The sequence below is a fragment of the Bombina bombina genome, chromosome 12, assembly GCF_027579735.1.
Source record: "Bombina bombina isolate aBomBom1 chromosome 12, aBomBom1.pri, whole genome shotgun sequence".
Classification (NCBI taxonomy): domain Eukaryota; kingdom Metazoa; phylum Chordata; class Amphibia; order Anura; family Bombinatoridae; genus Bombina; species Bombina bombina.
This window is the reverse complement of record NC_069510.1, coordinates 118,612,921-118,627,535: the sequence shown is the minus strand read 5'-3', so window position 1 is coordinate 118,627,535 and position 14,615 is coordinate 118,612,921. Positions and strand designations below refer to the sequence as shown.

The 14,615-nt window shown below is 38.0% G+C and overlaps 1 protein-coding gene across 1 annotated transcript in view; it reads left to right on the top strand.

Annotated features, from left to right (window-relative positions):
* CERCAM (cerebral endothelial cell adhesion molecule) overlaps positions 1-14,615 on the top strand; it is a 107,272-nt gene that overhangs the window by 76,213 nt on the left and 16,444 nt on the right. The window lies entirely within an intron of this gene.

Here is a 14,615-nt window from a genome sequence, read left to right as displayed (position 1 = left end):
ATTGTATTGACTGTGATATAAAAAACGTTTATTTGTGTATTTTTTTTCTGCTGCCTGGGTTAGTTATCATTTGCTGAGGGGAACAATCCTTTGCTAAAACTGTATATTCTGACAAAGATTGATGCTATAACTTAATTATTTTATCTGTTATAATATTTTCTGTGCTTCTTAAAGGCACAGTTCGTTTTCATATTATTTGTAAATTACTTTGAAAAGTATTTCCAAGTTGCTGTTTATTTGCTAGTGTGTTAAACATGTCTGATTCAGAGGAATATCTCTGTGCTATATGTGTTGTATTGCGCCTGTCACGGCTGCAGCAGCATTTTGGTTTGAGTCTCTGGAAGAGACACTTCAATCATCCACACTAGATGACATCACACACAAACTTAAATTCCTTAAGTTAGCTAATTCATTTATTTCAGATGCCGTAGTACATTTAACTAAACTTGCGGCTAAAAATTCAGGATTCGCCATTCAGGCACGCAGAGCTCTGTGGCTAAAATCCTGGTCAGCTGATGTTACGTCTAAATCTAAATTGCTTAATATTCCTTTCAAAGGGCAGACCTTATTCGGGCCCGGCTTGAAAGAGATTATTGATGACATTACAGGAGGTAAAGGTCATGCCCTGCCTCAGGACAAGGCCAAAGCCAAGGCTAGACAGTCCAATTTTCGTTCCTTTCGTAATTTCAAAGCAGGAGCAGCCTCAACTTCCTCTGCACCAAAACAGGAAGGAGCTGTTGCTCGCTACAGACAAGGCTGGAAACCTAACCAGTCCTGGAACAGGGGCAAACAGGCCAGAAAACCTGCTGCTGCCCCTAAGACAGCATGAATTGAGGGCCCCCGATCCGGGACCGGATCTAGTGGGGGGCAGACTTTCCCTCTTCGCCCAGGCTTGGGCAAGAGATGTTCAGGATCCCTGGGCGTTAGAGATCATATCTCAGGGATACCTTCTGGACTTCAATTCCTCTCCCCCAAGAGGGAGATTTCATCTGTCAAGGTTGTCAACAAACCTAACAAAGAAGGAAGCGTTTCTACGCTGCGTACAAGATCTTTTATTAATGGGAGTGATCCATCCAGTTCCGCGGTTGGAACAAGGACAAGGGTTTTACTCAAATCTGTTTGTAGTTCCCAAAAAGAGGGAACCTTCAGGCCAATCTTGGATTTAAAGATCCTAAACAAATTCCTAAGAGTTCCATCGTTCAAGATGGAAACTATTCGAACAATTTTGCCCATGATCCAAGAGGGTCAGTACTTGACCACAGTGGATTTAAAGGATGCTTACCTTCACATACCGATTCACAGAAGTCATTACCGGTATCTAAGGTTTGCCTTTTTAGACAGGCATTACCAGTTTGTAGCTCTTCCATTCGGACTGGCTACGGCTCCAAGAATCTTCACAAAGGTTCTGGGCACTCTTCTGGCGGTACTAAGACCGCGAGGAATTTCAGTAGCTCCGTACTTAGACGACATACTGATACAAGCTTCAAGCTTTCAAACTGCCAAATCTCATACAGAGATAGTACTGGCATTTCTAAGGTCGCATGGATGGAAAGTGAACGAAGAGAAAAGTTCTCTCTTTCCACTCAGAAGAGTTCCCTTCCTGGGGACTCTGATAGATTCTGTAGAAATGAAGATTTACCTGACAGAGGACAGGTTAACAAAACTTCAAAATGCATGCCGTGTCCTTCATTCCATTCAAGAGACCAGAAATTCTCTTCTATGGTGGCTTTATCGGCCACATCTGTCCAGGGGAATGCCATTCAGCAGGCCAGACTGGTCAATTGTAACAACAGACGCCAGCCTACTAGGTTGGGGCGCTGTCTGGAATTCTCTGAAGGCTCAGGGACTATGGAATCAGGAGGAGAGTCTTCTTCCAATAAACATTCTGGAATTGAGAGCAGTCCTCAATGCTCTTCTGGCTTGGCCCCAGTTAGCAACTCGGGGGTTCATCAGGTTCCAGTCGGACAACATCACGACTGTAGCTTATATCAACCATCAGGGAGGGACAAGAAGCTCCCTAGCAATGATGGAAGTATTGAAGATAATTCGCTGGGCAGAGTCTCACTCTTGCCACCTGTCTGCAATCCACATCCCGGGAGTGGAGAACTGGGAGGCGGATTTCTTAAGTCGTCAGACTTTTCATCCGGGGGAGTGGGAACTTCATCCAGAGGTCTTTGCCCAAATACTTCCACGTTGGGGCAAACCAGAGATAGATCTCATGGCGTCTCGACAGAACGCCAAGCTTCCGCGCTACGGGTCCAGATCCAGGGATCCGGGAGCGGTCCTGATAGATGCCTTGACAGCACCATGGACCTTCAGGATGGCTTATGTGTTTCCACCTTTCCCGATGCTTCCTCGATTGATTGCCAGAATCAAACAGGAGAAAGCATCAGTAATTCTAATAGCGCCTGCATGGCCACGCAGGACTTGGTATACAGATCTGGTGGACATGTCATTCTGTCCACCTTGGTCGTTACCTCTGAAACAGGACCTTCTGATTCAGGGTCCTTTCAAACATCAAAATCTAACTTCTCTGAAGCTGACTGCTTGGAAATTGAACGCTTGATCTTATCAAAGCGTGGTTTTTCTGAGTCAGTTATTGATACCTTAATACAGGCTAGGAAGCCTGTCACCAGAAAGATTTACCATAAAATATGGCGTAAATACCTATATTGGTGCGAATCCAAAGGTTACTCTTGGAGTAAGGTTAGGATTCCTAGGATATTGTCTTTTCTACAAGAAGGTTTAGAAAAGGGGTTATCCGCTAGTTCCTTAAAGGGACAGATCTCAGCTCTGTCCATTCTGTTACACAAGCGTCTGTCAGAAGTTCCAGACGTTCAGGCTTTTTGTCAGGCTTTGGCCAGGATTAAACCTGTGTTTAAAGCTGTGGCTCCACCATGGAGTTTAAACCTTGTTCTTAACGTTTTACAGGGTGTTCCGTTTGGACCCCTTCATTCCATTGATATAAAGTTGTTATCTTGGAAAGTTCTATTTTTAATGGCTATTTCCTCGGCTCGAAGAGTCTCTGAGTTATCAGCCTTACATTGTGATTCTCCTTATTTGATTTTTCACTCGGATAAGGTAGTTCTGCGTACTAAGCCTGGGTTCTTACCTAAGGTAGTCACTAACAGGAATATCAATCAGGAGATTGTTGTTCCATCCTTGTGCCCAAATCCTTCTTCGAGGAAGGAACGTCTTTTGCACAATCTGGATGTAGTTCGTGCCCTTAAATTTTATTTACAGGCAACTAAAGATTTTCGACAAACGTCTTCCCTGTTTGTCGTTTACTCTGGTCAGAGGAGAGGTCAAAAAGCTTCTGCTACCTCTCTCTCTTTTTGGCTTCGTAGCATAATTCGTTTAGCTTATGAGACTGCTGGACAGCAGCCTCCTGAAAGAATTACAGCTCATTCCACTAGAGCTGTGGCTTCCACTTGGGCCTTTAAGAATGAGGCCTCTGTTGAACAGATTTGCAAGGCTGCAACTTGGTCTTCGCTTCATACTTTTTCCAAATTTTACAAATTTGACACTTTTGCTTCCTCGGAGGCTATTTTTGGGAGAAAGGTTCTTCAGGCAGTGGTTCCTTCTGTATAAAGAGCCTGCCTATCCCTCCCGTCATCCGTGTACTTTTGCTTTGGTATTGGTATCCCACAAGTAATGATGACCCGTGGACTGATCACACTTAACAGAAGAAAACATAATTTATGCTTACCTGATAAATTCCTTTCTTCTGTAGTGTGATCAGTCCACGGCCCGCCCTGTTTTTTAAGGCAGGTAAATATTTTTTAAATTATACTCCAGTCACCACTACACCCTTGGCTTCTCCTTTCTCGTTGGTCCTTGGTCGAATGACTGGAGGTGACGTAGAGGGGAGGAGCTATATAGCAACTCTGCTGGGTGAATCCTCTTGCACTTCCTGTAGGGGAGCAGTTAATATCCCACAAGTAATGATGACCCGTGGACTGATCACACTACAGAAGAAAGGAATTTATCAGGTAAGCATAAATTATGTTTTTTTGGCAAAGTAAAGGGGAAGCAAGGGAGGTTAGACGTCTTCCAGGAGGTACTGCCCACAGGGATAAGAATTGTATTTTGAAAATGAAGGCAGCAAGAAAGGAAAGTGAGTTAGATGTGATTGCTCATTTAGGAACAAATGATCTGACTAGTAATGATGTTGCTGCTATTCAGGAAGAGTTTTGTGATCTAGAGAATGTGACATCAACTTTATCACGTTCTACTATTTTACCTGTGTATGGCCAGGAAGCAGGAATGATGGAGCGGATAATAACATTTAATTCTTGGTAAAATAAGTGGTGCAGGGAACGGGAATTTGGTTTTATTGGCCATTATAGCTCGGTTTGGCAAGATACTAGGTTATTTCAGAGAGATGGTTGCATTTAAATGCTAAAGGAACAGAGTATCTGGGAGAAGAGTTCAGATGCTTTATAAGAAATCATTTAAACTAGTAAAGGTGGGTAGCATTAATATATCCACTTGCCCCTCACAGCATGACAAAACTATTAGTCCAAGTTACAGTTCTAGAAATTCTAGTAGAAAAGTTATTCGTGCCATGAGCACAGCTGCTCGCAGCTTAGGAAATAAATTTCCTGAACTCCCTTCAATATTGACTAGGGACAACTTGTATTTAGTAGCTATAACAGAATCACGGTACAATAATGACTAGAGACAACTTGTATTTAGTAGCTATAACAGAATCACGGTACAATAATGACTAGAGACAACTTGTATTTAGTAGCTATAACAGAATCACGGTACAATATTGACTAGGGGCAACTTGTATTTAGTAGCTATAACAGAATCACGGTACAATAATGACTAGAGACAACTTGTATTTAGTAGCTATAACAGAATCATGGTACAATATTGACTAGGGGCAACTTGTATTTAGTAGCTATAACAGAATTATGGTACAATAATGACTAGAGACAACTTGTATTTAGTAGCTATAACAGAATCATGGTACAATAATGACTAGAGACAACTTGTATTTAGTAGCTATAACAGAATCATGTTACAATAATGACTAGAGACAACTTGTATTTAGTAGCTATAGCAGAATCACAGTACAATAATGACTAGAGACAACTTGTATTTAGTAGCTATAACAGAATCATGGTACAATAATGACTAGAGACAACTTGTATTTAGTAGCTATAACAGAATCATGGTACAATAATGACTAGGGACAACTTGTATTTAGTAGCTATAACAGAATCATGGTACAATAATGACTATGTACAACTTGTATATAGTAGCTATAACAGAATCATGGTACAATAATGACTATGTACAACTTGTATATAGTAGCTATAACAGAATCATGGTAAAATGACTGTACAACTTGTATATAGTAGCTATAACAGAATCATGGTACAATAATGACTAGAGACAACTTGTATTTAGTAGCTATAACAGAATCATGGTACAATAATGACTAGAGACAACTTGTATTTAGTAGCTATAGCAGAATCATGGTACAATAATGACTAGAGACAACTTGTATTTAGTAGCTATAACAGAATCATGGTACAATAATGACTAGAGACAACTTGTATCTAGTAGCTATAACAGAATCATGGTACAATAATGATTAGAGACAACTTGTATTAAATAGCTATAACCCAATCATGGTACAATAATGACTAGGGACAACTTGTATTTAGTAGCTATAGCAGAATCACAGTACAATAATGACTAGAGACAACTTGTATTTAGTAGCTATAACCCAATCATGGTACAATAATGACTAGGGACAACTTGTATCTAGTAGCTATAACAGAATCATGGTACAATAATGATTAGAGTGTATATGCCTGACATTTTAGACATTGTATTTCTAATAAATTTTCTTGGAATTTTACAATAGTGCTTGTCATTTTATACAGACATACTTAGATACTTAGAGACATATTATTTACTATTTTAATATATTTATATACTGTATTTACTTTTTATTCAAATTTATATATTTTAGATCTATCCTAGCTGTAAGCGCCAATACTTCCATCTCTCTGTAACCACAATAATGATTAGAGACAACTTGTATTAAATAGCTATAACCCAATCATGGTACAATAATGACTAGGGACAACTTGTATTTAGTAGCTATAGCAGAATCACAGTACAATAATGACTAGAGACAACTTGTATTTAGTAGCTATAACAGAATCATGGTACAATAATGACTAGAGACAACTTGTATCTAGTAGCTATAACAGAATCATGGTACAATAATGATTAAAGACAACTTGTATTAAATAGCTATAACCCAATCATGGTACAATAATGACTAGGGACAACTTGTATTTAGTAGCTATAGCAGAATCACAGTACAATAATGACTAGAGACAACTTGTATTTAGTAGCTATAACAGAATCATGGTACAATATTGACTAGGCACAACTTGTATTTAGTAGCTATAACAGAATCACAGTTCAATAATGACTAGAGACAACTTGTATTTAGTAGCTATAACAGAATCATGGTACAATATTGACTAGGGACAACTTGTATTTAGTAGCTATACAGAATCACAGTACAATAATGACTAGGGACAACTTGTATTTAGTAGCTATACAGAATCACAGTACAATAATGACTAGGGACAACTTGTATTTAGTAGCTATAACAGAATCATGGTACAATATTGACTAGGGACAACTTGTATTTAGTAGCTATAGCAGAATCACAGTACAATAATGACTAGAGACAACTTGTATTTAGTAGCTATAGCAGAATCACAGTACAATAATGACTAGAGACAACTTGTATTTAGTAGCTATAGCAGAATCATGGTACAATAATGACTAGAGACAACTTGTATTAAATAGCTATAACAGAATCATGGTACAATAATGACTAGAGACAACTTGTATTTAGTAGCTATAGCAGAATCACAGTACAATAATTACTAGAGACAACTTGTATTTAGTAGCTATAGCAGAATCACAGTACAATAATTACTAGAGACAACTTGTATTTAGTAGCTATAGCAGAATCACAGTACAATAATGACTAGAGACAACTTGTATTTAGTAGCTATAGCAGAATCACGGTACAATAATGACTAGAGACAACTTGTATTTAGTAGCTATAGCAGAATCACGGTACAATAATGACTAGAGACAACTTGTATTTAGTAGCTATAACAGAATCATGGTACAATAATGACTAGAGACAACTTGTATTTAGTAGCTATAGCAGAATCACAGTACAATAATTACTAGAGACAACTTGTATTTAGTAGCTATAGCAGAATCACGGTACAATAATGACTAGAGACAACTTGTATTTAGTAGCTATAGCAGAATCACGGTACAATAATGACTAGAGACAACTTGTATTTAGTAGCTATAGCAGAATCACAGTACAATGACTAGAGACAACTTGTATTTAGTAGCTATAGCAGAATCACAGTACAATGACTAGAGACAACTTGTATTTAGTAGCTATAACAGAATCATGGCACAATAATGACTAGGGACAACTTGTATTTAGTAGCTATAACAGAATCATGGTACAATAATGACTAGAGACAACTTGTATTTAGTAGCTATAGCAGAATCACAGTACAATGACTAGAGACAACTTGTATTTAGTAGCTATAACAGAATCATGGTACAATAATGACTAGGGACGACTTGTATTTAGTAGCTATAACAGAATCATTGTACAATAATGACTATGTACAAATTGTATATAGTAGCTATAACAGAATCATAGTACAATAATGACTAGAGACAACTTGTCTTTAGTAGCTATTGCAGAATCACGGTACAATAATGACTAGGGACAACTTGTCTTTAGTAGCTATAACCCAATCATGGTACAATAATGACTAGAGACAACTTGTATTGAGTAGCTATAACCCAATCATGGTACAATAATGACTAGAGACAACTTGTATTTAGTAGCTATAACAGAATCATGGTACAATAATGACTAGAGACAACTTGTATTGAGTAGCTATAACCCAATCATGGTACAATAATGACTAGAGACAACTTGTATTTAGTAGCTATAACAGAATCATGGTACAATAATGACTAGAGACAACTTGTATTTAGTAGCTATAGCAGAATCATGGTACAATAATGACTAGAGACAACTTGTGTTTAGTAGCTATAACAGAATCACGGTACAATAATGACTAGGGACAACTTGTATTTAGTAGCTATAACAGAATCGTGGTACAATAATGACTAGAGACAACTTGTATTTAGTAGTAGAAAATATAAAGGTTACTGAAGTTGTAGGAACTGATGATGATGATGTGGAAAGTATTTGGGAAGCTGTGGAAACTAGGTATAAAAATGTGTTTAGAATAGGGGTGGTTTTATGCTGATTAGTGTTAATAAACTCAAACAGCTGTCCCCATAAAGGGGATTGCACTTGGAAGCTAAAAACATGAAATATTTGATATCTCATTTGCATAGATTACCCAGAGGTTCCTAGTGCATTCGTAACAATATATACAGAGTATCCTCGGGTAAAGCAAGCGAGGATACATGCCTAGATTTGCTAATTTTCTATACAATAATTATATGACTCCTTTTTATGAAAGGATTTTAATCTCATGCTTTTATCTCCACCGTAACTCAAATGAATAGGGGTTGTATATAGGGCTCCATTAAAGGACAAAAGTCTGCACAATCTGTTGTTAGAAGAAATAACCAAAATGACCATGAAGGGTAAGGTTATAGTAATGGGGGACTAAAGTTTGCCATATTTAGACTGGACAATTCCCTCTGCTAGATCTGCTAGCAGCAGGTATATTCTTGAATCCCTTGAGCAAATGGTTAAGGAACCAACTCAAAAAGAAGCTATATTAGATTTAATACTTACGAACAGTGATACAGTTTCAGATGTGTCTGTAGGTAAGAACTTAGGATCCATTGATCATCAATCTGTTTGGTTTACCATTCATGTACAGGCACTGTCCACCCAGACTAAAGCAAAAGTTTTAGACTTTAGGAAGACTGATCTTTCATACATTGGAAAATAACTAAACAACTATTTAAAAGGGCAAACTCTTATTATGGGGGCTCAAGAACAGTGAGAATTTTTGAAGGGTGCTATTTTAGATGCAGCCGCACACTGTATTATACATGTCTGTAAAAGAAAAAGGAAACCAGTAAGGTTTTCCAAAGAAGTAGCACATGCTCTTAAGTCAAAACAGATAGCTTATACAAATTTCAGACATGCATAAGTCAGATGTTGATATGCAAACATGGAGACTCAAAAAAAAAAAGTCTAAGCAGTGAAAGGACCACAGAATGCAGTAGAATTGCATAATTACCAAGTGCATAATAAAAAAACAATGATTTAACACCTACTCAGAATTTCAAATAAGCGGTAGATTTTTTTTTTATGACAAATGTATTTTTTTTTCTCCCATTTTCCAACCCCCCTGTATCATGTGACAGACATCAGCCAATCACAGATTAGTTTATGTATACCCTGTGAGCTTGTGCACATGCTCAGTAGGATCTTGTTCCACAGAAAGTATGAATATAAAAAGACTGCAAAATTTGGTAATGGAAATAAATTGTTTTAAAACTTCTGCTCTATCGGAATCATAAAAGTTTATTTTGACTTGAGTGCCCCTTAAATTAGGAAGAGAAGATAGCACAGTCAGTAAAGCATGAGGACAAAACCTTTCTTGGATATATCAGTAAAAGGAGAAAAACTAAGGTTGAATAGTAAAATTTAAAGGGACACTAAACCCAATTTTTTTCTTTCATGATTCAGATAGAGCATGCAATTTTAAGCAATTTTCTAATTTACGTACTCCTATTATCAATTGTTCTTTGTTCTCTTGCTATCTTTATTTAAAAAGCAGGAATGTGATGCATAGGAGCCGGCCCATTTTTGGTTGAGAATCTGGGTTATTCTTGCTTATTGGTGGGTAAATGTAAGCCTCCAATAAGCAAGCGCTATCCATGGTGCTGAACCTAAAATGGGCTGGCTGCTAAGATTTACATTCCTGCTTTCAAAATAAAGACAGCAAGAGAACAAAATTGATAATAGTAGTAAATTAGAAAGTTGCTTAAAATTTCATGCTCTATCTGAATCATGAAATAAAACATTTAGGTTCAGTGTCCCTTTAAAACAGTTGATGGTAGAATAGTAGAAGGAGATAAGCAAGGTCATTACATGTCCTCAATAGACTTACAGGATGTGTATCTTCATATTCCGATTCATCCAGACCACTATCGGTTTCTGAAATTCTCTTTTCTAGACGAGCATTACCAGTTTGTTGCTCTTCCATTTGGCCTAGCAACAGCTCCAAGAATCTTTTTGAAGGTTCTCTGTGCCCTTCTATCTGTAATCAGAGAGCAGGGTATTGCCTTATTTTGACATTATCTTGGTACTGGCTCAATCTTTTCATTTAGCAGAATCTCATACAAATCAACTAGTGTTGTTTCTTCAAAGACATGGTTGGAGGATCACTTTACCAAAGAGTTCCTTGAGTCCTCAGACAAGGGTCACCTTTTTTGGTTTCCAGATAGATTCAGTATCCCTGACTCTGTCTTTAACAGACAAGAGACAAATTAAATTGTTTTCTGTCTGTCGAAACCTTCAGTCTCGATCATTCCCTTCAGTGGCTATTTGCATGGAACTTTTAGGTCTCATGACTGCAGCATCGGACGCGATCCCCTTTGCTCGTTTTCATATGAGACCTCTGCAGCTTTGCATGCTGAATCAATGGTGCAGGTATTATACTCGGATATCATAGTTGATATACTTAAATCCCAATATTCAACTCTCTCTGTCCTGGTGGTTAGTCCATCATCAGATTATTCAAGGGGCCTCTTTTGTTTGTCCTGCCTGGACTGTGATTTCAACAGATGCAAGTCTCACAGGTTGGGGAGCTGTCTGGGGATCTCTGACAGCACAAGGAGTTTGGAATCCTCAAGAGGCGAGGTTACCAATCAATATTTTAGAATTCTGTGCTATTTTTTACGGCTCTTCAGGCTTGTCCACTTTTAAAGAGAGAATTATTAATTCGTTTTCAGACAGATGATATCACAACTGTGGCATATGTCCATCATCAAGGGGGGACTCGCAGTCCTTTAGCGATGAAATAAGTATCTCGGATACTTTCTTGGGCGGAATTCAACTCTTGTCTAATTTCTGCGATACATATCCTAGGTGTAGACAATTGGGAACCGGATTATGTCAGTCATCAGTCTTTACATCTAGGGGAGTGGTCTCTCCATCCAGATGTATTTTGTCAGATTGTACAGATGTGGGGTCTCCCCAAAATAGATCTGATGGCTTCCCATCTAAACAAGAAGCTTCCCAGGTACCTTTTCAGGTCCAGTGATCCTCAGGCAGAGATGGTGGTTGCGTTAGCAGTTCCTTGGGTTTACCAACCTGCTTACATTTTTCCGCCTCTAGTTCTTCTTCTAAGGGTGATCTCCAAGATCATATTGGAACAATTGCATGTGTTTCTGATAGCACCAGCATGGCCTCACAGGTTTTGGTATGCGGATCTTGTCCGGATGTCCAGTTGCCAACCTTGGCCACTTCCTTTAAGGCCGGACCTTCTGTCTCAAGGGCCGTTTTTCCATCAGGATCTCAAATCGCTAAATTTGAAAGTATGGAAATTGAACGCTTAGTACTTAGTTATAGAGGTTTCTCTGACTCGGTGATTAATACTATGCTACAGGCTCGTAAGTCTGTTTCAAGGAAGATTTATTATCGGTTTGGAAAACCTATATTTCATGTTTTTCTCATAAATTCTCTTGGCATTCTTTTAGGATTCCTAGAAATTTACAGTTTCTTCAGGATGGTTTGGATAAAGGTTTGTCTCCAAGTACCTTTTGAAGGGACAAATCTCTGCTCTTTCTGTTTTATTTCATAGAAAGATTGCTAAACTTCCTGATATTCACTGTTTTCTTCAGGCTTTGGTTCGTATCAAGCCAGTTGTTAAATCAATCTCTCCTCCTTGGAGTCTTAATTTGGTTTTTAAGGCTTTGCAGTCTTCTCCTTTTGAGCCTATGCATTCTTTGGATATTAAACTACTTTCTTGGAAAGTGTTGTTTCTTTTGGCTATCTCTTCAACTAAAAGAGTTTCTGAATTGTCTGCTCTCTCTTGTGAGTCTCCTTTTCTGATTTTTCCATCAGGATAAGGCTGTTTTGCGGACTTTGTTTAGATTTCTTCCTAAGGTTGTGAATTCTAACAATATTAGTAGGGAAATTGTTGTTCCTTCCTTGTGTCCTAATCCCAAGAATACTCTTGAAAGATCTTTACATTCTTTGGATGTTGTAAGAGCTTTGAAATATTATGTCGAAGCTACTAAAGATTTCAGGAAGACTTCTAGTCTATTTGTTGTTTTTTCTGGTCCTGGGAAAGGTCAGAAAGCCTCTGCCATTTCTTTGGCATCTTGGTTAATTTTGATTCACAAGGCTTATTTAGAGGCGGGACAGTCTCCGTCTCCGAGAATTACAGCTCATTCTACTAGATCAGTCGCCACTTCTTGGGCTTTTAAGAATGAAGCTTCGGTTGATCAGATTTGCAAAGCAGCAACTTGGTCTTCTTTGCATACATTTACTAAATTTTACCATTTTGATCTATTTGCTTCTTCTGGAGCAGTCTTTGGTAGAAAAGTTCTTCAGGCAGCTGTCTCAGTTTGATTCTTCTACTTATGATTTAAGTTTTTTTCTTGAAATTTATGAAATTTTTTTGTGGATTTATTTTTTTCAGCGGAAATAGCTGTTTTTATTTTATCCCTCCCTTTCTAGTTACTCTTCTGTGGTCTCCCACATCTTGGGTATTTCTATCCCATACGTCACTAGCTCATGGACTATTGTCAATATGAAAGAAATTCATTTATCAGGTAAGTTTGTACATAAATGATGTTTTCATACAGGTGGTGACAGTCCACAATCAATTACTCCTGGGAATTAGTCTTCCCTACCACTAGGAGGAGGCAAAGTTTCCCAAACCCCAAGAGCTCTATAAAACTCTTCCCACGTCACATGTACCTCAGTCATTTCTTTGACATCCGTTAGAGGAAGGTGAAGAATTGAACGGCATATGATTCTTCAGTGAGAGGGGCTTTCAGTCTATGTTGTAGCCATTTTCCCCTCAGATTACAGTGTGTGGTGGTAATTGGTGCCAGAATATTAAAACAAAAAGGGTCATTCACTTTTTAAAATTATTTTATTGGAAGACAAATAATATAGGTATGAAAAATTAACAATTACCTTCAAGCTGAAAAGTATTAAACAAGCCTCAAGAAAATAACAGAAGCTAAAACATCCAGTCCAAATTATACAGGGCAACTCTAGCTTAAAGGCCCAGTAAACACAATAGATTTGCATAATCAACAAATGCATGATAAAAAGACAATGCAATGGCACTTAGTCTGAACTTCAAATGAGTAGTAGATTTTTTTTTCTGACAATTTTAAAAGTTATGTCTATTTCCACTCCCCCTGTACCATGTGACAGCCATCATCCAATCACAAATGCATATACGGTTATTCTGTGAATTCTTGCACATGCTCAGTAGGAGCTGGTGACTCAAAGAGTTTAAATATATAAAGATTGTGCACTTTTTGTTAATGGAAGTAAATTGGAAAGTTGTTTCAAATTGCATTGTCTATTTGAATAATGCAAGTTTAATTTTGACTTGAGTGTCCCTTTCAGTAAACTCAGGTTAGGCACTACTAACTAAACATAGTAAACCAGAGAATCTATCCCAAGAAGAACACACAATAATGATAATACACATCCAGTTCAGTCCTCTAATGTTCTCTCTCACTCTCTTTTCTCACTCTCTCTCACTCTCTTTTCTCACTCTCTCTCACTCTCTTATAATTAACAAGTGCAGATTTAACACTTACTCTGAATTTTAAATAAGCAGTAGATTATTTTCTGACAAATATATTTTCTTTCTTAAGATATGGAGAGTCCAGGACGTCATCAATTACTAGTGGGAATATCATATCACTCCTGGCCAGCAGGAGGAGGCAAAGAGCACCACAGCAAAGCTGATAAGTGTTACTCCCCTACCCATATTCCCCAGTCATTCTCTTTGCCTCTGTCAATGGAGGAGGTGAAGTTTTGGTGTCTGAAGAAAATTGGATTTCTTTTCGCTATAAGCAAGATTTTTGGGTTTAGCTGTAGTCCATGTCAATCTCTGCAGTAGAGTAGTGGTGGCTTTAAAGCAGTTAGGGACTTGTGAGGTGGGCCTTGCTTTTTTTTCGTAACCTATTTGCTGCCCATGGTATAGAAAGCCAGAGTAGGTTTACTCTGTTCTTTCTTTTTCTACAGGTCTCTCTGAGGAGTATGTGTCCTCTTACACCTTTGTAAGCTGTTGTCCTGCCGAACCGCTAGACTGCAGGTAAGTGCTTTTTGTCTTCTAGGTTCTGAAGACTGGCACTTTAAGAAGATTTATGCTGCATTATATTTGGGCTGGATTATTTCGTGAGCAGGGTGCAGGCACTGATGTGGGAGATTAGGAGTTCATTTTTTCCATTCATATATGGAACTTTTAATCCTCTGTGGCTTAATTTTTTTTTTTTTGTGGGCTTTTGTTGGAAAGTTAGTTCAGTAAGCTAAAGTGCTGCTTTTTGAACATTTG